The 23,858-nt window shown below is 42.1% G+C and overlaps 1 protein-coding gene across 1 annotated transcript in view; it reads left to right on the top strand.

Annotated features, from left to right (window-relative positions):
• LOC139103114 (proline-rich transmembrane protein 3) overlaps window positions 1-23,858 on the top strand; it is a 125,768-nt gene that overhangs the window by 43,897 nt on the left and 58,013 nt on the right. Inside the window, exon 2 of the mRNA XM_070657505.1 lies at window positions 4,032-4,094. The gene's annotated coding sequence lies outside the window, so the exon portion shown is untranslated. The remainder of the gene's footprint in view (window positions 1-4,031; window positions 4,095-23,858) is intronic.

Here is a 23,858-nt window from a genome sequence, read left to right as displayed (position 1 = left end):
TGCCGTTTCCAAATACGTAACGCAATCACTCTCTCTTTCTCCGTATTTCAAAATGTCGGTGAACAAATTTCCGAGATTGATCGGCACGCAAAACGCTCAACTTCAAACCGACACGTTTCGACTTCTCCGTAGAGAATATTTCCGCCCTTCCGATTTAACAAAATCTATCATCAATGACAGCTAGTACCTTCCTTTGTAAGCGCAGCGTGCGACAATCAAAAAATTGGCAATCGCGGTTTGGGGAAACTATCTCGCCGCTTGTCGATTCGCGACGCAATCGACGCGGCATGGCACGGGGTAGTACAACGAAAAAAAAGAAAAAAGAAAAAAAAAGGAAGAAAATACAAATAAAAATATAAAAAATTGAAAAAAAAATGAAAAAACAACAGATGAAAATGATTATTCCGCGGTGGTGGATTCATGGTCCGCCAGTTTGGACAGCGTCGCGCTATCGTGGTCATAAATACATCCGCGAAGCGGAGAACAGTCTCGTCTGGCGGGTGGTCACTCGACTTCGTAATTTTATCGCTTCGTAAAATGATACGAGATAGAGAGAACGCGGGGAGGGGAAAGGGGCCGAAAAAGAAAGAGAGTGAGAAACAGTAAAACCGTAGGTGAGGAAGCGAGAGATAACGCACGACGAAGGTATAAAACTAAAGCGCTATTACGACATAACTTCCGTAATATCGAGCATAAACACCGGCGGCCGGGGACGCATGCGACGACCCCCGGCTGTGCAACGGTTCCGGTTATACGGCCGAAATGAGACGAGATGAGAGAAGAGGAGGAGTGGCGTATCCTTAATTCCCGCGACTACGCAAACATTAGCTGCTCGTAAGTTTGTTATGTGCGGCCCTTGGGATAACGCTCGACATAAGCGCTACGTGTATGCATGTATGCATGTATGTACCATAGGTATACGCGGGGAAGGGAGACTCGACGTCCAATTGCGTGTACCGTTCTCCGGCGCGATGTAATATTCAGCTGCTGCAACAGTTCACCCGCGAGAGAACCGAGAGCCGCCATGGCACTCGAGAACTCGGGGGTGTATGTGTCGCCACGCGCCCCTTCTTTTTCACGGTCGCGTGGAGAAGACGGAAAGATCGACGACGTACACGTGTGCGCGTGTGTGTATATATGTACGCCGGAAGTAGAAGAGTGACGAACAGCTTGCTAAGCCTGTCTCTTACATTTTTCACGTTCCAATTTGCGCGCCGGTGTGCATCACACGTGTCGGTCGGTGTCCTCTCGAAGAATTTTCGAAAGAGAAATGTTACTACTCAATCTTTCCTCTTTTCCTCTTTGTTTCTTTCTTCTTTTTTTTTTGTTTTCTTTCTTTTTTTTTAAGCAAAACGAATCATTAAGTGAATTAAGGAATTTTATCGGACGATTTGTGTACATTGACTCACGTATCAATTGTTGAACTAATGTTATAATTTATATAAGTTAACGGTATCCGAGATTGGTCTCTGATGGAAGAGGGATATATTTTTATTTTATTATTATTAATTTTTTTTTTTTAATTTCTTAATTTCCTTTAAAACTATCTATGTTATTTCGGTATTACAGTTGTCCTAGAGTTAAAAACGTATTTTTCTCCTTCTCTTATTTTCTCTTTGTCCGCCTTTGCACCGCATTACTGTAATTGCGCACAGTCATCCGTAGTTTCCAACGGGATTATTACGCTGCCCGAGTTTTCTTTCTTTTCCGGAAGTCTCCTACGATCGTTACGCGCGCGTAGCTATGCGTGACGGTTGCTGGACGCCAGACCGCAATAATAGCGGTCACACACGATCATAGATGCCGTTTCTTGATCGACCGATAGAGCCCGGGAATTTAATCGCAATGATAATCTCCTTTTGCTATAAGAGCCGGTTCATCTAATCGATCCTTGATTTAACAACCAAAAAAAAAAATTAAAAAAAATAACAAGTGACTATTATAAATTAATCTGTTGAGAGTATGCATTTATCAGCACACTATCATTAAGTACATTAATATTACGTACAAAGTATGTTGCTTAATAACGTATTCAATGCCGTATTATTTATTGATCGCTAGAATTATTAATGCGATTAATTATATTGTAATTATTAATATTACAATGTACGTAATATTCTTAAGAAAATAAGATAAATAAATATAATTACGTTAGAATAATTTTTTAAATATACAAGAGATATATATAAAAAAAGGAAAATTAAAAATTACATTAGGCTAGATCACTATTGCACATTTTAAAAATTACATAGATATTTAATACGTTTTTTATTAGAAAGATTTATTTAATTAAACAATTTAATTTTATCTGATATACATTATAAAGTATCGTTGAATGTTTTACAAAGTTACAACACAATGGTGAATTTTTTTTCCCCTTTTTTTTCTATACTCGTACGCAAATTAATATTAGTTTAGGCGAGAGTCTTAAGCGGCTTTTTTTGCACGAAACTGCGGATTTTCGTACCGCCTTTTAATCTTGGGAGGACGGTGCCATTGTCGATCTTAAAAACGCAGAGTCCGAACCTGCGATGGGTGTCAAGGATTTCCTTCGGAAAAGCGATTATTCCAGCTAAGCCTAACCGACCTGGATAAAGCACCGGCATAGATTTTTTTTTCTTTTCCTCTCGGATGCCGATACCTTGTGCTAAGTCGCATACAATGCCCGTTGTAAATCGTTTGTTTCGCGCGACGCGGCGGCGGAACGAGAAAAAAAAAAAAATATTCGTTAACAAATAGCTGACCTTCGAGCACGAACGCTCGCGCGGGATTTGCATGATCATCAGTCTCTCTCTATCTTGACGAGATCCCTGAAAATTAGGCCGAAATTTATACGCGTCTTGCTCGAACGCCTTTGTCTTTTAGCGTGACGGATTAAAAAAAAAAAAAAAAAAAAAAGAATTATAGTGCCCACCTTGGCGTGCTCTAATCCACACGCGAGGCGGTAGGACAACGGGGAAACGGCGGGCGTAACTAAGTGGCTCCGAAGCATGTTTAACTTCTTATGCAGGGTCTCTTTATGTATACCTTACGCATTTTCTTCTTATTTCGTGCTCTAAATTTACCCTCCGAAAACGTTGCCACGCGGTCAGGATTTACCCTCTATATCATCTCAAACGCGCCACAACACGTCATTAGCATTACATTAAACGCCCCAGGGACGTCGTATAACAAAGATTTTTCGGAACGACTTCGTCGTGAAAGATTAAATTGTATCTCCCGCGGCCTCCTCCCCTTTTCTTCTCGCACGCAACGACGCCGCACGTACGCGTGCAGCACTTTTTTTCTCTTTTTATTTCTCTCCCTCGCGAGGTACCGCGCGGTATAATTTTCGTTTGAATGAAAAATTATGGACCATGGTAAATTAATGAATGTTAAACACGTCGATGTTAGGTAAACTCGGCCAATTTTACGTTCCTCCACCCTCCCCTAATTACGCCGCTGGGGTAGGACGCGGAAAGTTTAAATCGTCCGGGGGAGAAGCGAACGGCACGCAACGCATAAACGTAAGAATCGACGCCGCGCGATTACCACGGACCCACCTACTGACAGATTGCCTGCGTGGTCCGGCGCGGGCACCTGCTGTTACATTTTTCCCGGGCCGATTCGCACCGGGAGCTATCATTTCCTTAACGATACCGAGCGATACGCCGGGAGGAGACGGGCGCGGCGGAAGATGACCCCTCCACGCCGAGCATCGATTTCGGAAACGGCGGGGCCGACGGTCAATTCATGAGACACGGCGGTGCTACGCTCTGGCGATATTATCGGGATAAGAGCGGGGTATACGATGCAGAAGAATAGATAGTCAAATGGCAGATGGGGAAAATATCTGTGGTTTGCCCTTCCATTACGGTAACGTTCTAGTTCCGAATAGCCGTTCGATTTCCGAGCCCGAGCAACCGATCTCAAATAAAGAGAAACGCTCCCCGTCTTTTCCTTTTTATTAAGACTGAAATTGTTACTATTCAAATTTCTCTGGTGTTTCTGTCAATTATTATTTTCTAACGTACGTTACGTTTTGGTTTCAGACGTGGACACTTGGCTTTGGTGACCTGAACGCTCGCGTTTCGCCTCCTCTTTCCGTCACCTCGGTGAGTAATCGGCTTCTTAACTTTCAATGTTTTTAGTAATAAGTTTATATTACTTTATCGATCGCGTCTACGCGGTATGCCCAAAGAAATTTTCTTCTTTGATTATTATCTACTGTCGTGGAATTTTACGAAAGTCGAACGCGAGTTCGAATCTAGCGAGAAGGCTTGAGATATTTCAGCGTCGAGTATTAATACCGATACTCCAGCTTCGATGATAGGCGATAACCGATAGTTGTACCCGGTGTTAAGCATCGATAGACAACTTCGTGACACGTCTTTCCTTTCTATTCTGCCGAAGCATCTCCCGCGGGATAGCCGCGAGCTTTTCTCTCTCTCTCTCTCTCTCTGTCTTTCGTTGCAGCCCGATTCCCTTTCTAAATAATAATGTCTAGACGTCTTTACGTCGTCTTCGCGCGACGAATAGCTCTCGTGGTGAGAATAAAATTGGTCGTTTACGATAAACTCCTGATCTCTTCCCCCGGGCTCCCCAGCGTGCCCTCTTTCTTCCGCGCGTGTATCGCCATTCTGAGAAACAAGCGATTCGTTATTCCTCTGAATGAAATGTGAGGAGAATTTACGGGTTTTGTGCGACGACAGAAGCCGATAAAAGAGACCAGGGGAGAGGTGGACTTAAGTAGGTGCCTTTTTCGACGAACTGTTTAACGCGCGGTCGAATAGGCGCATAACGCGAGCCTGGCGGTCAGTACTCGGCCGCACGTATAAGGTGCTCTTAATGGCACTTGGGTGCCATTAAAACGATATGGATTTTACTTGGAAACTTTGTGGAAAAATTTCGATTTAAAAGTCAATAGAACGTTACTTTCAATCGTCGCATATACAAGCTTAATTTTTTTTTTTTTAGAACTATTTAATACGATAATGTGGATAAATTATTTTCTAGATTAACTCCGAGTGACAGTCAATAATTTAAATCACATCGATAAGTGATATCTGATAAAAATATATCTGATAAAAAAGTAATGAAGAAAGTATCGTGGAATAGTGAATATACATATTAATACGGAAAATACCGATTTTATCTTCGCTTCATAAAATTCGATATTTTACGTTTGCTGCACGTTCTTAATTTGAATCCCACGTACGCTTCATTGATAGAAACAGGTGTCACTAACCGTCGGATAAACTTTTTAAATTTCTTTGAAAGCGTGCTCGCGACCGTTCTTTGCTGCCACCGTGGTACCTTCCCTATCTGATATTCCCCCTATCTTTCCCTTCGGTAGAATATTTTTTGATAGGTCCGGGACACCCTGTATATGCCATATATCCGGAGCGACGGCCGCGTACATGCACGACGTCTGTGCGTAGGGTCTGCCTTCCGTTTTCTGATTGGCCATCGCGGGTCTGCCATCGATTTTTCTCATGTGTATGTATCAAGATATGTAAATATGGCTTATGGTATACACGATGCCACGGCATTGTATCGCCGTCTTGGTACGCGCGAGAGAAGATCCGTGAATTAAAGGCGTGGGGGGATAACGTGTTCATCGTTCCGACGAAAACGTATTTGTCCAACGCGGCTCGTTTATATTTAAATGAACGGTTGATTTTATATTGTACCATCTTGCGCACCTCTTTCTGGGCTGCCTCCCAGATGCATCCCGCGGTGCGCCCTCGATATATATCGGACACAAAGGGCAGTCGCCCGACTACTACTGGTCCTCGGAATTTTAACGCGGCGAAAGAGAAAGAGAGAGAGAGAGAGAGAAAGAGAGCATTTTCAGTCGCGCGCGAGAATGGACACAGGAGTATTGTAACGCGCTCCAGAGAGTTACGCTTTTTTATTTTTTTTTTTTTTTTTTTTTATTTTTTTTTTTTTTAGCTTTTCGATTCACGATAAAACCTGGAGCTTGGAAAGTCGAGCTAAACATTTAAATATTGAACGGTCATTCTACGTGCCCGTTGGGGAGTAACTATCACGAGTTATTTTCGAAATTAACTCACGGCGTGCGTACAAATCCACTTTAGAAATCGATTTCTTTTATTTCCAGTAAAGTGCGGTTTTATTATTGCCGTAACCTTTTGAAGAATTGTTAATTATTATTTTCAATTTTTATTTTTTATTTTTTTTTTAATTTTATTTGAACCGTAAGCAAACGAGTTGTTTGAAAAAATAATAAAAGTAATAATAAAAAATCGATGGGTAGTAAATTGTTAAAGAATCATGTCCTGATTAATAGACTTTATTTCAATTTTAATGAAAATTAAACTGCAGGTAGAAACTTTCTGTGTTTTACCTACCTCTCGCGGCACCACTATCCGTGCGGTCCATTATTTACCCTTTAGTTGCTCGCAGAGTTGCCACGTAAGTGAGCAAAGCCAGGCTCGCACTCCAGCGTGAGGAGGCCGGTAATTAAAAACGAGTATAAAAACCGAGAATTGATGTAGGGTGTCGAAAAAAAAAGAAAAAAAACGCGGGGGTCCTCCACGCCACGTTAAAGAATTGCCGTTCTGAAGAGTAAAATTTTTTTCGAATCGACGTGCGTATTTCGAGCATGTTAACGCGAGCATTGTACTCGCGAATACAATTGTCAAAGACAATTGCCCGTCGCAGGGCGAGAAGCGACGAGGAGTGATTTATCGACGACATTACAATTCGAGAAATTATTTGACTCGGGCGTATGCAGGGAAGGTTTGTTGGGTAGGGCGCTCTCGTGGAGATAGATGGAGAATTTATCAGAAGATTCAATTGTAGGAGGCGGGTGTCGTTGATCGGGCTATCAATTTTAAACGCAATTCGCGTAGCGCGATATATACATATACATACGTTCCAGAGATCGAATTCGAAACTGCCGACTTTAACCCAATATTTACACCGCTGTCCATTTATTAACGTCTCTTTAAACTTCGCATCCATCATAAATTCCACCGCGGTCAATGGTTGCCGGTATTTTTCGAGCTAATATCGCTGTTTGAGGAATGTTGTTTTAATCGCTCAATATGATGGGGAGTAAAAAATCTTTCGGCCTTAATCAAGATTTAAAGTTATCTTTGATACGAAATCACGACGATAAACGTAAATTGGAAATACGCCGAGTCATACGAGCGTAGACAAATTAATTGCGAATTGAAGTTGAATTTGCTGTTTAAAATTTAAAATCGTTGCTATTGTTTAGCTGCATATGCAGATCGGAGTTGGAAGAATAAAGAATAAGATTAGAAGGGAAGACTATTTCTCCGAAAGCAAGCTGAATTACATTCATTTACATATTACAAAAAGAATATGAAAATGTGATGAATATTCTTGGCACCCGTATTAAATATCCAGTCTATAATTCATAGGAATCCTCGGCAAAGATCCAATGAGCGCGTCGAAAATCCAGTACATTAATCAATTTGCGAAACAAGTGGCGCGTCCCACGCTTATAAAACAAACGTTAATTTTTTTTTATTTATCTCGAACTATCTCATTTTCTATACGTCGCAATGCTCATGAGTACTTTCTTTCTTTCTTTTTTTTTTATTTTTTTTCATGACTGCAAAAGTGGTTAATGCAATATTTATCATCGTCTCGGAAATTAATTAGCCTTTGAAGTCGAAGATAGCACACTCTACATTATCGAATCAATCATAGTCCATTACCTCGATAGCATAACAGTTACACGATGGGCCGTCCGTTGTTATTGGATTCATTAAGGCTTGGTCTCCGCCGTTTTCTTTGCGAAACAAACGTTGTTTGCTTGACAACCAAGTTGTTTGTCCACTTTATACTGCCTTTCGTACGGAAGTACATTTTAAAATGTTATCACAATACAGGGTTTTCATGTCCCGCTGACGGTCACGTAATTTGATAATTTAAACTGCATACTTAAAAGTAAATAGCAAAAGTTTCCAGCTTTGTTTTTCGATTGGCTTTGCTTTAACATAATTGTGATTTAAATCATTTAATTTCGAAATTAATTACAAAGTTATTTAGCTCTTTTTTTTTTTAGAAAATAATTATATTTTAATCTCCAAACTAAACTAACGGTTTAACTTAAAATTATATAACTTTTAGTAGCTTAGATTTTACATCGTTAAAAATTTGTGTAAAAATTATTAAAATGAGCTTTGATAATCTAATATATTATAATACAACAGATTTGTATATATTTCGTTAACAACGTTATAGAAAAAAAAAAGAAAGAAAAAATTATGCTAATATATACAGTGGTATTATTCGTTGAATAATGTAGGAGACATGCATTGCTACGTTGGGATTATAGTTGAATAGTAGTTTCCGTGTAAATGCTTTTTTCAAAGTTAGTGTTGGTGGCTATTCGATGCTTTATTCCTATTTTTTTGGGAAAAATGATATCTTGCCAACGATTACTCATCTCCTTCTCTTTCTCTTCCTTTTCTATCCAGAATACATTCACGAATCGCGACAAAACATGCATCCCGCTGCGAATGTATATGTTTCGCCTAACAACGGCTTCTTCGATTATGTAAACGGTGCGATAAATTACGCGGAGTGTCTGTCGTCTCAACATGACGCGATGAGAAACGAGATAGATACGCGATTAGCTTCTTCGTCTCTTCGCGAATCTCCTGCGAATCTTGCGAGGATTTTACGCCTGCGTTCGCCTACATACAATTGAACATAATTAATTAAAGCGAATCTCAAAGCCCCCAGCTCTCTTGAAGCCGCCTTGATTTAAAAATTAATATTTTAACTTGAGTCTTCTAAATTCTCCAACTTTTGTCAACTTGAAAATAACTCTCTATCTTAAATATAATATCACTAGAATTGTATTATCGCGGAAAATATTATAGAAGTGCGAAAGAAACGAAACTTTATAAGATTAATTGTAACGAATGTTCAGCGTAATTACGATTTAAATTCTGTTTTCAAGAAACAAGAAAACGTTCTTAAAAAAAAGAAAAAAAAATTATCTTTTAAATTAAATTTTGTGTTTGTGTCAATTTTTGTTTTTTTTTTTTTTTTACTTTTTTTTTTTTTTTCTTTCCAAAACGGAGTTAAAAGAGAGTGCAGTGCTCCACTGAACTCAGTTATTAATGTTGCAATTAGTTTCGAAAGATCTTCTATTTTAAGTGGATAAACAGTAAAGAGAGAGCAAACAGCGCTAATCGCTCTTCTTAACGTAGAGCATCTAGCGCGTTTATTCTAAGAGACGGAGACTATGAGACAAGAGGGTGACGCATGGAGCCCAGGCATTGTTCTACCTACTCGAGGTCCGACGACACATTTAGGATGACTAAGCTGGTGCTGCGCATCGGGTACACTTTCACCTGTAGGTCTCCTTTATATTCAGAGAAGACAGCAGGCTGAAAAGGGAGAAAGGGGGAGAGAAAAGGGACGGGGAATCCGGATAATCTGAAAAATACATTCAGCATGCATCGGAGAACCGCCTGGCCACTAGCACACACTTAATAACTCTATTTTCTTACGCAAGTCCGAGGAGCAATTTAGTGTACGTAGTTTCGAATTATTATTGCGTGGGAATATTAGTCAAAGGACACGTAGAAATTCTTGGAAAATCTTGGAAAGAGATGTTAACGAATATAAAAGGGCACGAAAATTCTTTGCAAGTTATACTAATTATGATACATTAAAACCTTTTATCAAAGCAGGTATTTATCGCAGAGTAAGCTCGGCATGTAATTTATTAATGAAATTAATCTGTAATACAGATTAAATTAGCTAATTTAGGAGATATCCCATGAACATCAAACGTTAAATGATGTCATCATGTATAAATGGATAAAATCCGAAATTTCAAGGTCCAAGAAATGAACGAAAATTGCCGTCACGTTTTTATTAATAAATGTTAACATTTATTAACTCGAGTTCAGATTTATAAACGTGGGAATAGAGGGAAAAGTCTTTTGTATAAAAAGTAATTTTTTTAAATTAAAAATATACGATAAGATAAATGTATTGAAAAATGTGAATGCTGCGCGTTTCGATAAATAAAAAGCAAATTTTTTTTTCTGCCGATCTCAAATCCCGCATATTATAGCACGCTCTTCTATTAACTCCCGGAGTTGAATATATTAACGTTTTAAGCTTTCCAAGGATTCCTATCTGTGACTAATATCCGGAATGATTCGTCGTATTTACGAGACGATTTAAGATGCTCGTTAGTCCATCGCCGCGCATACCGCATACGTAGAAACGACAAGCAAGAAGAAGCAACCGGAGCCGAGGCCGTAGGTACAGCACCGCGAATGGGTCTTTAATTCGTGTCGAGGGACCATCGAAGTCTCGTTCCAACGACCGGACGTCTTTTCTCCTAGCTCGAGGGACCGCGCGAGCAAGAAACGCTCTCGCGCCGGCTGAGTAGCGCTGCGAGCGAGCGAGCGAGCGAGCGATCGTGATATAGCAAATGTTTGAAATGACTTCTAACAAGGGAAGAATCCCGACGGGTTATGTACACACGCGGATGCGGTATCTTCTCACACACGCGTACAGGTACGCGAGATACCAGTGTGCGCGCGCGAGCGCGCTTGGGCACCTTGATTGAGGGACGATGCGAAAGGTCCGAAAGGCCAGCGAAAGGGCAGACGTAGGGAGTGAGAGAGACGGAGTTGGACAGGTAGATAGGTAGATGGACAGCCAGATAGTAATAGAGAGAAAGATGGGAGAGGAAATAAAAGAATGAAGATACCGGTGGGATACATCGACTTTTTTTTAATTGCTCCCTTTGATTCTATTTCTTTTTGGCGATTGAATAGTCCGCTCAGAAACGTACCGCGGGACTTTGACCGGGGGAGCCCGCGTATCGTGATTAGTGTCAAGTGGTCCTCGCGCTCATTCATTTCCGTAGAATTCTGCGTTTACGTACAAAGACCGAACGGCGGGCGTGGCGGTATTAAAAATCCCAGCCGGCTGCGGGAGCTTTATCAAAAGCAAAGGCGCGACGGTTCTCGCATGAGCGAGCGATTCCGCGTCTTATGAGCAAGAGAGCCTTGGTCAGAGTCCCAGAAAGTTCTCGATACTTCCCTTTGAGTGTGCGGGGAACGGATAAAATCGTTTCGTTATGATCTACTCGGTATGCTTTCATACGTGGCCGCCGGTTGCATTAAAGATCGTAAAAATCCGTTCCTTTTAGTTACTTTCTCTGTTGAAGCTGCGGTAATGGCGCACAGGGACGAACAGGAAAATCCCGGAATTTTTATTTTGTTACATTTTCTTTCTTTCTTTCTTTTTTTCTCGCAAATTTATACGATATGGTGACATAATATCGGTGCGGTACGCGGGTTTGATATGCTAAATTCACGTGTATGTATTAATGCACAAACGCGCAATATTTCAAGAATAACGCGAGGCACCGTTTCCGCAAATTATAAACGGAAAAGGAATTTCACGTCGGAGAGAACTATCGATTTTGCAATAAGCTATAAAGTATTTCGCGACGTTACTTACATAAAATTTCACCTTACATAAATTTCTCTTTTTTTCTCTCTCTCTTTCTCTCCCTCTCTCTCAGAAACTATTGTACTATAATTTCGAATGGGATACGGAAATTTTTACAAAGGAATCGCGATCCTAATCACATTATCGAATGTAAATCCTAAGTGATAGGCGGAAATATTTAATAAAGAATTACGCTCGGTGAATGTGCACAAAGCGGGGCGTATAGTCTGACCTCCTTAAATTACGTCCGATGCTGATACGGGCTTTTTCCCGTTCTCTGTGACTTCATTAAATTTTGCAGTCGCGGTAAAATGCACGGGGCGCGCTTTTCTGTCTTCCTCTTTCTCTCTCGGAATGATCCATCTAGTTGCTAAGAGAGAGAGACATCGGGACGGAATAAGGACGCGCTCACTGAAGAAGTATTCGAGGAGGATGAAAGTAGGAAACGAATTACGATGGAGTGGCACTACGTCGAATTGATGCGGGATGAGGGAAAACGTAATTATATGCGCAGCATAGTCGACTTGTAGTTATCGGAACAGAATATCTCTCTCTCTCATTCCCTCTTTCCTTTCCGCTTTCCTTCTTTTCTCAGTGTACCCGGGTTTTGTATTATCCCAAGTCTAATCAATTGTCAGCGCGGGTAAACTACCGTTTGCGATTACGCTCGGCGGCGCGATTCGTCAATGAGAATTTTCCGGACCTCGATTTCCTTATACTCTCTCTCCGCTCTATTGGAGCTTCTTTAAATTTCACGACGGATCGTGACTATCTCATCTCGAGAAGGATCTCTTCGAGGTATTGGACAGTGGCCGTGGCTAGGCGCCGGCGCGGCCGTCCGCGATGTTAAAATTTTCGGGAAGAAACTTCTCTCTCTTTCTCTCGGCGATAACTCTCGGAGTCTTTCGGGATGGATTAAGCCAGTAATTTGCCGAAACATGCCTCAGGTAAGCTTTTACATTCAAATTGGAAGTCACAAATTACTGATTTAATCCCCATGCTAGTTTGCGAACGTCTTCATCGGGGTATATCCGAAATCAGTCTCTCTAAAATTTTAGCTCTCTTAATTGAATTCCTTTCCAGCGCGGAAAAGATGTAGGTAATGTGTATAATAGGTTTAAAAAAATTAATTTTTATCGCAACAAAAGGGAAAATACCTTCGTTTAATTCTCTATTTAAAAATACCGATTATCTCTTTTAATGCGAGTCTGACATCGGAAGATTGAATTTGGCGCTGAATTGTGTGCTGCTTTTATTTAATTTCACCGAATGCGACATTGATCCTTTTCATCAGATTCTGTCGCGTATTCACTTTTATTTGATATATATGTATATATTTTTTTTTTTCGTAGCTTTATAACGGATAAATTTTTTACCGGAGGAAAAAAATCTGATAAATTCAAAGAGATGTCAGATTAAAGAATTTATTTTCAAAATTTGTTCTTCGAATATTGGCGCGGAGTAAATCGAGCATATTGAAACTTTAAGTGGTAGATTAATTTCTGTCATCTTCATCGTAAAAAGGCATTTTAAAATGTCAAACTTTTATATTGTTTTATTCATAAAGCATGTCGATGTAATACGAGCTCGCGTACGCACGTCGCGTATATTACCAAATGGATATTACTACCTAATACCGAAGCAACAAAATGTCAAAACCTGAAATTGTTCGATCCGCATCGGAATCCTACGAATCCGATGGATTTATGCCGGATGAGCTACGGTCACTCTTGAATACACAATTTCAAAATTCCGTTCACACCGAGTTCGTTCACACGGGTCTACTCGCCCGCGCGCTGCATAAACGCACCTCTGCGCTATGCGGAATACGCGAAGAATGAAGTGAAACGTAATCGCACGCTTCGATGCTCGCGGGAAGATTGCTCCGACGGTGGAGAGAGATAGATAGGGAAAACGCCGGTCGCGGGTTACACGGTTGCGCTCGTAGAGAGCATTATATCGTGCTGCAAAATTAACGAGAGAGATTAAGTGGCCGCAAGTGAAGCGAAACGTTGTTTCCATAAGCGAGGAGATGCATGAAAGATGAGGTCGAAAGAAAGATATGTACACAAGATATAGTATACATATATATATATCTTCGATATACCGATATCTCGAGATACTGGGTCGTTTACCTCTACACGACATTCGTCAAATTCAACACGGACGTCACAAATTTGACCTGGAACAGACGCGAACGAATGAGCGGAGTCGGCGAAAATACGAGCGAGAACGTAGAATTGCGGGGATGAAGGCGAAGGATCCCTGTGAAGCCGGGATGGTAAGAGAATTTCAGGAATTTACCGCGCCGGCCGAACTTTCCATAAATTATACTTTCAGATCGATCTTTTCCGCGGTATCGAGCGAGGGACTGGAAACCTCGCGTCAATTACTCGCGTATTCTTTTCCTATTGAAAATTACGTCGGCGGAAGGGACGCAAGGCGAGAAATCTCTTTATCGTTCTCCGCCTTCGTTCTGGATTTGATTCGTCAATTTCGTTTGCCCGGCGATAAAATGTTGCCGTTTGTCAAAACCGCTGTGTTATCGTTACCGTTACGGCTGCGGTAATTTATTAATTTATTTCTACCGGGGAGCTAACTACAATACCAATAATTTATCGATACCAGGTGCCCTGGCGCCCGCTCGATAAATCTTTCCCGCCTGCCAATACGCGCGATTTTCGCGCCACTGCAAAATGAAATGCAAGAATCATCGTGTCTAAATCAAGAGGGTATACGAAAAACCCTCCCATACGTTTCCGCCCGTACACGTCGTATATTTCACGTCGACGCCTCGAAAATCCCTTCCCGACTATTTCGTTTGATATCGCGAATCGTATACTATATGGCACTCCAGCAAATTTGCAGAGCTTGAAAAGATAGCCGCAAGATCGCGGTGTCGATTTTACAAAGCGCGACAAATCGGTATGCAGCGAGGAAATTGTATCGACAATTCGATAAAGTATTTTATCTCTTGTTAGCCTTTCTCGGGGAAAAAGAAAAAAAGGAGGAGGGAAAAAGTTTCGAAATTTTGTGGAGGCTCTCAATTCGATAAATGAAATTGAAACAAGTCGATAACCATTCATAAAGTTGGAAATTAATAATAATTATATCATCTATCGGAAATGTATTTGAAATGTTAGAATTTGAGGTTTGCAATAAGTTCCCGTAGAGTAAACGCAAAGCGCAAATTAAGACTTTAGGTCTTCGAGAGTTCTTCAAGAAAGTTTCTCCATTTTCAAGTGACGGCGAATATTGTGAGTAATTACAAAATTCGATTAATGTTATTTTACGTTCAAAGTCGGAGCGTGACGTTGCACGCGGGAACATCCCGTGTAATATTATCGAAAAGTTTGGAAAACAGTTGCGGAGAAACTAAGCGCAAAAAAAAAAAAGAAAAATCGAAGGTCGGTCTGGAAATGTTAATTCAAAAAAATAAGGAAAAAAAAGAAAATTTCCCTTCAAATAAATGAAATGGTTATATTTTTTATCTCGATAATTATTAATCGCGTGTTTGATAAATGCGCGATCTCTCCGACGAGAAAGTAGAAAAGAGATTTGTTGTTCCGTTGGTTTAGAAAAAATAATGGGGAACGTAATGATACGGCTGGTGCAAAGGTTACCAGGCGGAAGGAAAGGGGTCCACGGATCAATCCCGCTGCCGCGTTTTCTTCATCAGCAGCTTCAACGTTAATGCACCGAGGATGTACGAGAACAAGCGTAGGGGGTGGGGGGATCGGTAACCAGCGTTCAACGTAAATCTCCCATGTAAATTCACATGACTGCGTTGTTAGTTACCTAACCGAACGAGCACGGGTGTTTCGAAATAGGGTGTCTCGGATTTTCGCATGGCCGGCATATTTCCGATTAACCCACGCCACCCAGTAGTTTTTCCCATTTGCCATTTTCGTAAGCGTAATAATTATGCGCGTTGGCGGTACTAAAATGCCGTAATGAAGCGTAGAAAAGATCGTCGGGCCTTCCGTTGTCGAGAACGGTCACTGGGTCAGACTCGGATAGTTTAGACACGACGGCGTGAAATATCACGTCGGCCACGGTGATTTTTGAAGGTACCCGAGAAAACTGAAACGGCATATTGGCACAAAGGCGAGCGAGAAGGATCAAAAATAGGTCTGTGTGCCAAATGGGGCGGACATGTCTATTCCTTTCGGCACATAGACCTATTTTTTTCCCTTTTTTTCTGAAAGAGAAAAAGAAAAGAAGAAGAAGAAGAAAGCACGCAGAATGTTAGGAGCCCATGAGAACACACACGGTGTCTCGAAATTGGTGATAAATGGATCGGTGGTTATTTTCCGTGAAATTTAGATCGGTCTTTTTATATTTTTTTTTTATCTTTTTTTTTTTTTTTTTTTTTTTTTTTTTGCGAAACTGTTTCGCGAAAATGGAATAATGCGTTGAAAGCGAGACCATCGGGGTGTTGAAAACGAAAATTGAATTTTATATATTACGTAAAAGCTTTATATACCTTTAAATATTTTAGATAACATGCCTTTTAATCCGGCAAATATGAAACCCGCGGTATCATTTGCGAATTCGCGGAATTGCTTTCAGCGTTCAGCACTTTACCCCTCTAATTAATTCTTCGTTTTGATAGTGACGTGATTTCCATTTCGTCCCACACCATTAGCAGAGCCCCTCGGTTTTCTAATGACTCGCGGGATCATTATTTTTCCGGTATAACACGCCTCGGGGTCGAGCGAGCGCGGACTCCCCTTTAAACTCCCCCGGACACTTTCAGCGAGACAAACAGTCGTGCAACGGTCGGGTCGGCGGCATTCGCGGGCGTTTTGTTGCGGGACAAATCCGTCAAGCAAATTACGTTGTTAACTCGTTTCGGCGATCGGCCTGGACCCGGAGGCGGCGAACCGATCGAAAGAATGAAACACGGGTGTCCTCGGCGAACGGCGCGGGGGAGAGGTCGAATTAAGTTAATTTAGTGGCTGCCAACTTTATTAGGCGCGATCACATTAGGCCGCGCGCCGCCCGACTTCGGCGGTGATTTATTCAGTCGCCTCTTCACCGTGTGTACACACGTCGCGCGGCCGCCGATGTATGCGCCGCGGTCTTCCGTACGTGCCATATGGCGAGGAACGCGGTAAATCATTCCTCGTTAACCGTGCGCCCGGTCCTAAGCTTGTTATAAAGCGAAGTTCAAACTTTTTAAGTATGCAAAATCGCCGGGCAGGCAAAAAGACCGAGAAGCCCGAGGTCTTCGTCGCGTCGTGTCGTAGTGCTACCCGATATAATGGCGACGAGACGCCCCCGCGAACGATCGGGAACGCTCATTTTCCTCTTCTTGCCCGCTTTCCCGAACGATACTTAGTCGGGAGCACTTTTCAGCTTCGCCCGAAGTCGCTCTCGCAAACTCTTCGCGTTACTTACGGATGTGCGTGCTAATGACGCGACCGGGAAAATTCCGCGTCCCCGAGACACCCCCGGGGTATCGCGTGCCTTGTCCGCGCCGACGCGGCGTTTCGTGCATTTTCTCTTTGTACGCCGCGGGAACAAAAGTATTTTCCATCTGGCCTGTCTAGCGATATCTCCCGCGCTTTGTTTTCATTTACAACTATTTAACATAGAGAAACGTGGAAAATGGAGCGAACGAAGAGAAAAGGGAGAGTATCGGTTGCAGTTGGAAAATTTGTTTGTAACAAATATAAATTCGAGAAGAAGGGGGAATAAAAAAAACACACAGACACGCACACATTTTTATATGCGCGGCGCCAGTTAGGGGCGCGGTATTTCAATAAAGTTGTTTAAATTAAAATAAAAAAAAAAGAAAAAAACGACACAATGGTTAGTGATATAACATAAATAGTAATCAAACTCCGTGGCGTGTTTATCTAACGGAGCAAAACGCGAAAAGGGAGATTCGCGTGAACGCGTCGTCAGCAAGGCCGAAAATATTTTTTTGACGCGCCAGCTGGAAAGAGATTTTCCAACATTTGCTAAACGCGATTTACTATCGCGTGTAAAATTGCCATGGAAATTCCCGTTTATGTGTTTACGTATCAATGGTATGAATTTTTATATACGAGAAAACAAAACGTGCCTTCGCTTTCCCTCTTCCCGTCTTCGATTCTATCCACGTATTTGATTATCGACTTGTCTCTCTTCAAATGCAATAACGGACGTATTTGTCTCGACGCCGCGCGCGGTGGAAGGGCACGGCGAAAAGCCCGAATCGTTCACGGCATTTTCCCCAAACCGATGAATTTCAACAGTCGTTAAATCCGCCGCTGTATTTTTGATGCATTGGATCATATAACTCGACGGTTAAACCGATCAGAAAATCTCACCGCACCCGTCCAACATCTGTAAACGAGGAAAAGGGCAATAGCCGGGACAATTTTAAGTACTTGAAAACAAAAAGCTCGATATACTCGAAATAATTGGACAAGATTATATTTTAAATTATAGTTTGCGTTAGACTTTCTAAAGCATCGTCATTACGTTACGTCGTTCTTGTACAATAATTATGAATCGAGTTTTTGTATTATCGCGTTATTCGAAATGTACGCATGTATCCGATACAGTGAAATTTTCTGATCGTAGCGTAATGTCGATGAAATTATTAAAGAAGAAATTTCTCAATTTTTTTTCTTTTTTTTTGTTACTACCTATATTATCGATGCATCTTTCTTAAGTATCTTATATATCTTGCCCGTACCAGTAATAAGTTAAATATCGATATTATCCTCCTTCGCTACGTCCGTATTGGTGGGTTAATTGGCGAGAAACGCCGGCGAGATTCCACGATACTTTCGTCATTCCCGCTGATGCATCGCTCTTTCTTTCCCATCGACCCACGCTTTACAGAACAGAAGAATCGGGAAAGATATCCTCCGCAGATTTGTGCGCGCCCGCGCGGATGGTACAGCATCCGTAATGAGAGGCAGAAGGTAGAAAGAACGTCGATTGCAAAATCTCAATGCTGAATAATCGAGATCTTTCTCGCTTCTCTCTCTCTCTTTCTCTCTCTCTCTCCCTTCTCCGTACTTCCTCGAGTCGATATCCACCTGCAGGACACCGTGGCAGGATAGCGTGGCCTATCGCCTGTAGGCTCTTCGTTTTTAGCATCGGCCAGAACGTCTGCACGTAAAGGTTTGTGATTTTACGCTTGAGACGTAAAATCACAAACCTTTCGCGTTCGCTCGAGCTCAATATTTACCGGCGTTAATCTCTCTTTCATCCGTGACTTTTTTTTTGTATATTTAAAATTTTTCGAAATTTTATGAGTACGTTTTTAAATTGTGGAAGATATTTTTTGTCATGAAATATTTTTAATAATAAATGTTTTAGAATTTATTTAGTTAAACAATATTAATTAATTAATTTATTTATTTATTTCTTTATTTTTTGCTTTAATTACTTTAGAATAAAATAAAGATTTTTTTTTTTCTTGCGAAAAACTAAACAGAAAAATCAAGTCTTATTCCTTACACAATACTCTATTAGATTTCAATAATGACCGAGGAAAAAGTATCTGACGAAACTATAAGTAGATTATTTTATAAAATACAAAAGGAGCTGTTGCAACTCCTTTTTGTTTATTCGCTTAGGAAATCTTCCTCTGAAATTACAACTTCCGCAAGAAAAGAGAAAACGTTTCTACCTCGCGCCGCTTAACAGGTATTTACGCGCAAAATTTACCGGGACACCCTATATAGTTCCTTTAGAACGCTCACAAAGAACCGTGACGGATCTCAAAAAGGAGCGTGTCAATTCGGAAGACGGACTCTTCTTTTCCGGTGCTCGGGGATCGTCTTGCGCGGTTGTTGCGCGAGCACTGTAATTATTATGACGCTCGTACACAACAGAATTCAGTCTCTCCATTCTCTCCCTTTCTCTCTATCTATCTCTCTCTGTTTCTCACTATAGCTTTGTACGGTTAATTATCATTCGTGCACGACGCTTGACTCCACGATCTCGCCTCGACGGACGCTAACGAGTCGTGTTCTCCATCGTAAATGGAAGCGCGCTCTCCTTGCATGTATCAAAGCGTTCCGCTGCAATTATCGAGATCATCCGTCGTCGACTAATCATCAACGGTAGCAGGGTCACTGATACCAGCAATCGGAGGAATAATTTGCCGCGCCATAAATCGAGGCCTCTACCTGCCATTGTCTTCGATCGAATGTTCAATTGCGATACTATACATTGAGGATCATACGGATAATGTCCCTTCTCTTTGACGTGAAAGAATAAGATATCTCTCCGTAACGCGCTTATCAGTCGTTTGGAAAATTGAAGAAATACCGCAAAAACTTTTAGAAACTTCAACACATTGTTTAGTTTCCATTTCCTTTCTACCACCAAATTGTTTCATTGTCAATTTCAAGCAACTCTTTTCGCGTTAGCGCTAAAAAATATAATTGATTTGTTCCCGACTGAAACATACATTTCTACACGAGTCTTAAATGTATTTATCCCTCTTTAAGACCGGCAGGTATTGACGACGTTAAAGGATCGTTCCACTTAAAATCTAAATTAACGTCCCTGTCGGAAACTGCAAAGAAAGTCATCTTCCCTTTTAGGTAGGGTATAGGGTCGCCAAGTATTTTTCCCCCCCGGCTTTTCTCGCTCTCCCTCTCTTTGTCAAAAGAAAGTCCTGTACGAAATTGTGGAACAATCTGAGGTAGAAACTTTTACATCTTCAGCATCCGTTCTTTTCTTTTTTTTTTCCCCCTCTCGTACGTTTTTATGCATCGCGCGCGATCGATGGACGAAAAGTTCTTCTCTATGAGCAGTTAAGAGCCGCGGCGCATAATTTATCCAAAGAGCGATAAGCTCCGCTGCTCGACCGCGTATTATCATACAGCCTTGTTACGTATGCGGAAGAATATTGCATGAAACATTCATAGATATATAGATATATATATATATATATATATATATATATATATATAGATATAGATATATATATATAGATATAGATATATGTTGTACTACGTATATACATACGTCTATGCGAATAAACAAGCTTTTTTTTTTTTCCCCCGCGGCTCCGCCGAACGAAGCGGGCTTGACGAACGGACGAGCGCATCGCGCTGTGCTTCGCGAAAAACCGGCAGCCGGTCGCCTCGTGTCTACGCTTGTTTGTTTTTTTTTTCTACGTTGGGATAAAATGTATAAAGTGTTTTAGCGCGCATGATCAAAGTCGGTGGAGAAAAAGCAGCCTGGAAAATACACTTTTTTAATTAAATTGCGTCGGAACCCTTTTGAGGAAGTTAGGAGTCTCGGTGGTCCTATCTTCTCTCTCTCTCTCTTTTTTTTCTTTTTTTTTATCTCTCTCTGTCTCTCTTTCCACTTGTCTAGTTTTATTTACTTCTGAAGATACAACGTACGCACAGCGGATGGGCAGTAAATTAAATGCGCACGTTAAAGTCCGAAAAACCGAAACACGATAGTGGCGACTGGTCAATAGCGTGAGAAGACAAGCGTGAGACGGGCTCTGTAATGATGGTCGGGGTTTGTCACACAGAATCCGACACGGAGTCTCCGTGAAGTGTCGTGTTATTTGGTATAATCATAGAGCGTTGAGCACAAAATCCTCTCTTGCGTACGGTTTTTTAGCGACATTTAAGATAGCATAACATTACTCGCGGATATTTTCTTTCTTTCTTTCTTTTTTTTTTTTTTTTCCTTCGATTCCGTCCGCTAAAGCCCGAATAACGCGCAGATCGTATTCCAAATTGCTCATCACGGGCGTTTGCATTCGGCAAGAGTTTCGATCGAGCTCGTATTTAATGTGGTAAAAGAAAAGCAGAAAAAGGTATTATTAAAAAAGTTGGTGTATCTCATGCGATTAAACATTGATTAAACGCGAGTCTTTTGAATTATTTTTACATATCGGGAACACGCGGATTTTGAAAACGGTGACAATGAAAATGTAACTTATTTTGCGGCAAACGAACGATTCGGCTCGGCAATTATTTAACTATTTTACGCGAATTAATGTGATACGATGCGTTTACGTATTACGGCAAGCGTGTAACCATAAAATAAATTTCTATTTTCCGTAATATTAATTCGGATATTTTTCCATTTATCGGCTTTTCCGATTTTCGCAGTCGAACGGAAAGACACTTGTAAAGGCGAGCATTTAGATAATAATTTCATACCGTTATTTCGGTAAATATCAGGGAGTTTTCGCGTAGGTAATACAACAATATTAAAGGAAATTTATGCCACGATACTGTCGCCGATACCGCTTCTCAATTGCGGAGAATTAGGTTCGGAAATCGGAAATTCACGTTATCCGGCCTTTGTGCGCGTTTAACCGCAATCTATCGGAGGGAAGAGAGAGAGAGGGAGAGAGAGCCGAGCAAACTTCTCCGCTCGCCACTGTCCGTGTGTACCGACGAAAGACTCCGGGGAGTTGACTTGCTCTCGTGTATAGCGTGTCGTGCGAGACAAAGACGCGCGCGCGCGTCGCGAATCGCTCGGAGCGAAATATACAGGAATGCGTTACAAAGTGCACGCTCGCGCGGAGGACGAGAGCCGCATGCCGAGGGCGCACCTCCAATCGCATCGTCCCCGCGTTCGAACTCTCCGAAGTGAGTAAAGTGCTCTCGTGGAAAGGACGTGGCTTCGTTGTCGGCGCGTAATAGCTTTCCTCGCGCTGTTTCAGGTCTATCGCGTAACCGGTGGAGTTTGCAAAGCTCCGCTAAGCTTGTATCACAATGTTCGCGCGGCAACGATCCTTATCGTTTTGTTCGCAACAATGGGATCGCCGACAATTGTCGTGCGGGACACCACCGCTCTTCCGCGTTCGCATCATCGGATGTTGAACTCCCGTCGTCGACTTTATAACGGTTCAAAGTCGCCGTGGCCGGCGTGCGGATCCTCCGTCGATCTTTTTCCGCAGAAGCGCGCGCAACTTTCTTTTACGAAACTCGAGATAAGTTTCCCGCCTGCATAATTACGCGAATGAAACCCGAATACCGCGAAGTCGCCGTTTTGATGCGGTATCTCAATTATGCGCGTTGTTATTTTCTTTTTTTTCTTCTTTTTTTTTTGGCGGTGAAATCTGTAACCACGGCAAATGTATGCGCATACAGAACAGAAGTTCTATCGTCGACGAAATCTCGAGAAAGTCAATTCCCCCCCGCCGATCTCGTGAGATAAACTAAGACGTGGCACGTTTTTTTTTTTCACGGTCCCTTTTCCTTTTTCGAGCGAAGAAATATATGGTTTGCGCCACCACCGCGTCCCCGGCCCATTTATCGCTTATAACTGCCGCGCGATAGCGGAGGACTTCGCCACGATTTTGACGATAATGCCGTTGTCCACCCCAAGCGGTAATAATTTATCGCCGTAGCTATCTATGTCTATCGTCGCGTTGTTCCATCGCCCCGGCTCAAGCTCGCAAGGGTGAGAGGAAACGAAAGGGAAACGGGGGGAGAATCGCGCGAGCTCCAAGAAATTAAAACTTGCCCTGCGTCAGAGGAAGGTATCAGGGATCGTCCAAGTTGTTGCACCGCCATCGAAGTTGGCTGCAACCAAAGGCGCCACAGGGTTTGGCGCGGCTGTCTCTCCTCGGCCAAGTACGTTGCCGGGGAAAGGGAAGATAAAAGAGGAAGGACCGCGGTGATCCACGACCGAGAGCGAGAGAGAGAAGGACGGGCAGAAACCCCCGGAGGAATTTAACGCATGGATGAAGCCGTACGAGGAAGGACCCGGAGTGTACCTGCACGCTACACGTTCGCGCTGCCTTCATCTGTGTGCGCGACGTAAAGTAAATAAGTTCTCTCTGTCTTATTGGTATCGAAACGTAGCATCGCCGTCTCTCTTCTTCCCTATTCGCGCACGTAAACGCGCTCACGTGCCCCAGGGGCAGGTTTTGAAACTTCTAAGCGGATTTCGTCTTGGCCGTCCGTCCGAACGGTGGCCGACGTGCACGGTCGTCAATCTTGGCCCCGTGTAAAATTGGGCATTATTGTCCGCTACTCCGCATTATATACCGATGCCGCGGCGAGGAAGCGGTCTACGTGACGGCACGCGAGTGCATCCAGGTGCTTCCTTCCGTGCAGGATACGCGCCGCCGTTGAGGTAAGATGCCAGCTGAACTTTTCATCGCTTTGCGTGCCGAAATTGGAAGCTGGACGCGCGGGCGCCTTTCGGGAAAATTAGCACGTTCACCTCGACAATGTGATCGAACGGTTCTCACGATTCTAAGTAAGAATATCGATTCTCGACCATGTAAAACGGCCGCCTCGAGTACAACAATAGAATCCTGAACAGCCCGTGGAAATATTCGAGAGGAAATTTATGCATGGATGCGCCGAGTATCTTATCCAAGTGTGAGAGATACTTTTTCTTTTTGTTTATCATATTTTCTAAGATATTAAAATTGTTGAAAA

Source organism: Cardiocondyla obscurior, linkage group LG06, assembly GCF_019399895.1.
Source record: "Cardiocondyla obscurior isolate alpha-2009 linkage group LG06, Cobs3.1, whole genome shotgun sequence".
Classification (NCBI taxonomy): domain Eukaryota; kingdom Metazoa; phylum Arthropoda; class Insecta; order Hymenoptera; family Formicidae; genus Cardiocondyla; species Cardiocondyla obscurior.
This window is presented reverse-complemented; position numbering and strand designations above follow the sequence as displayed.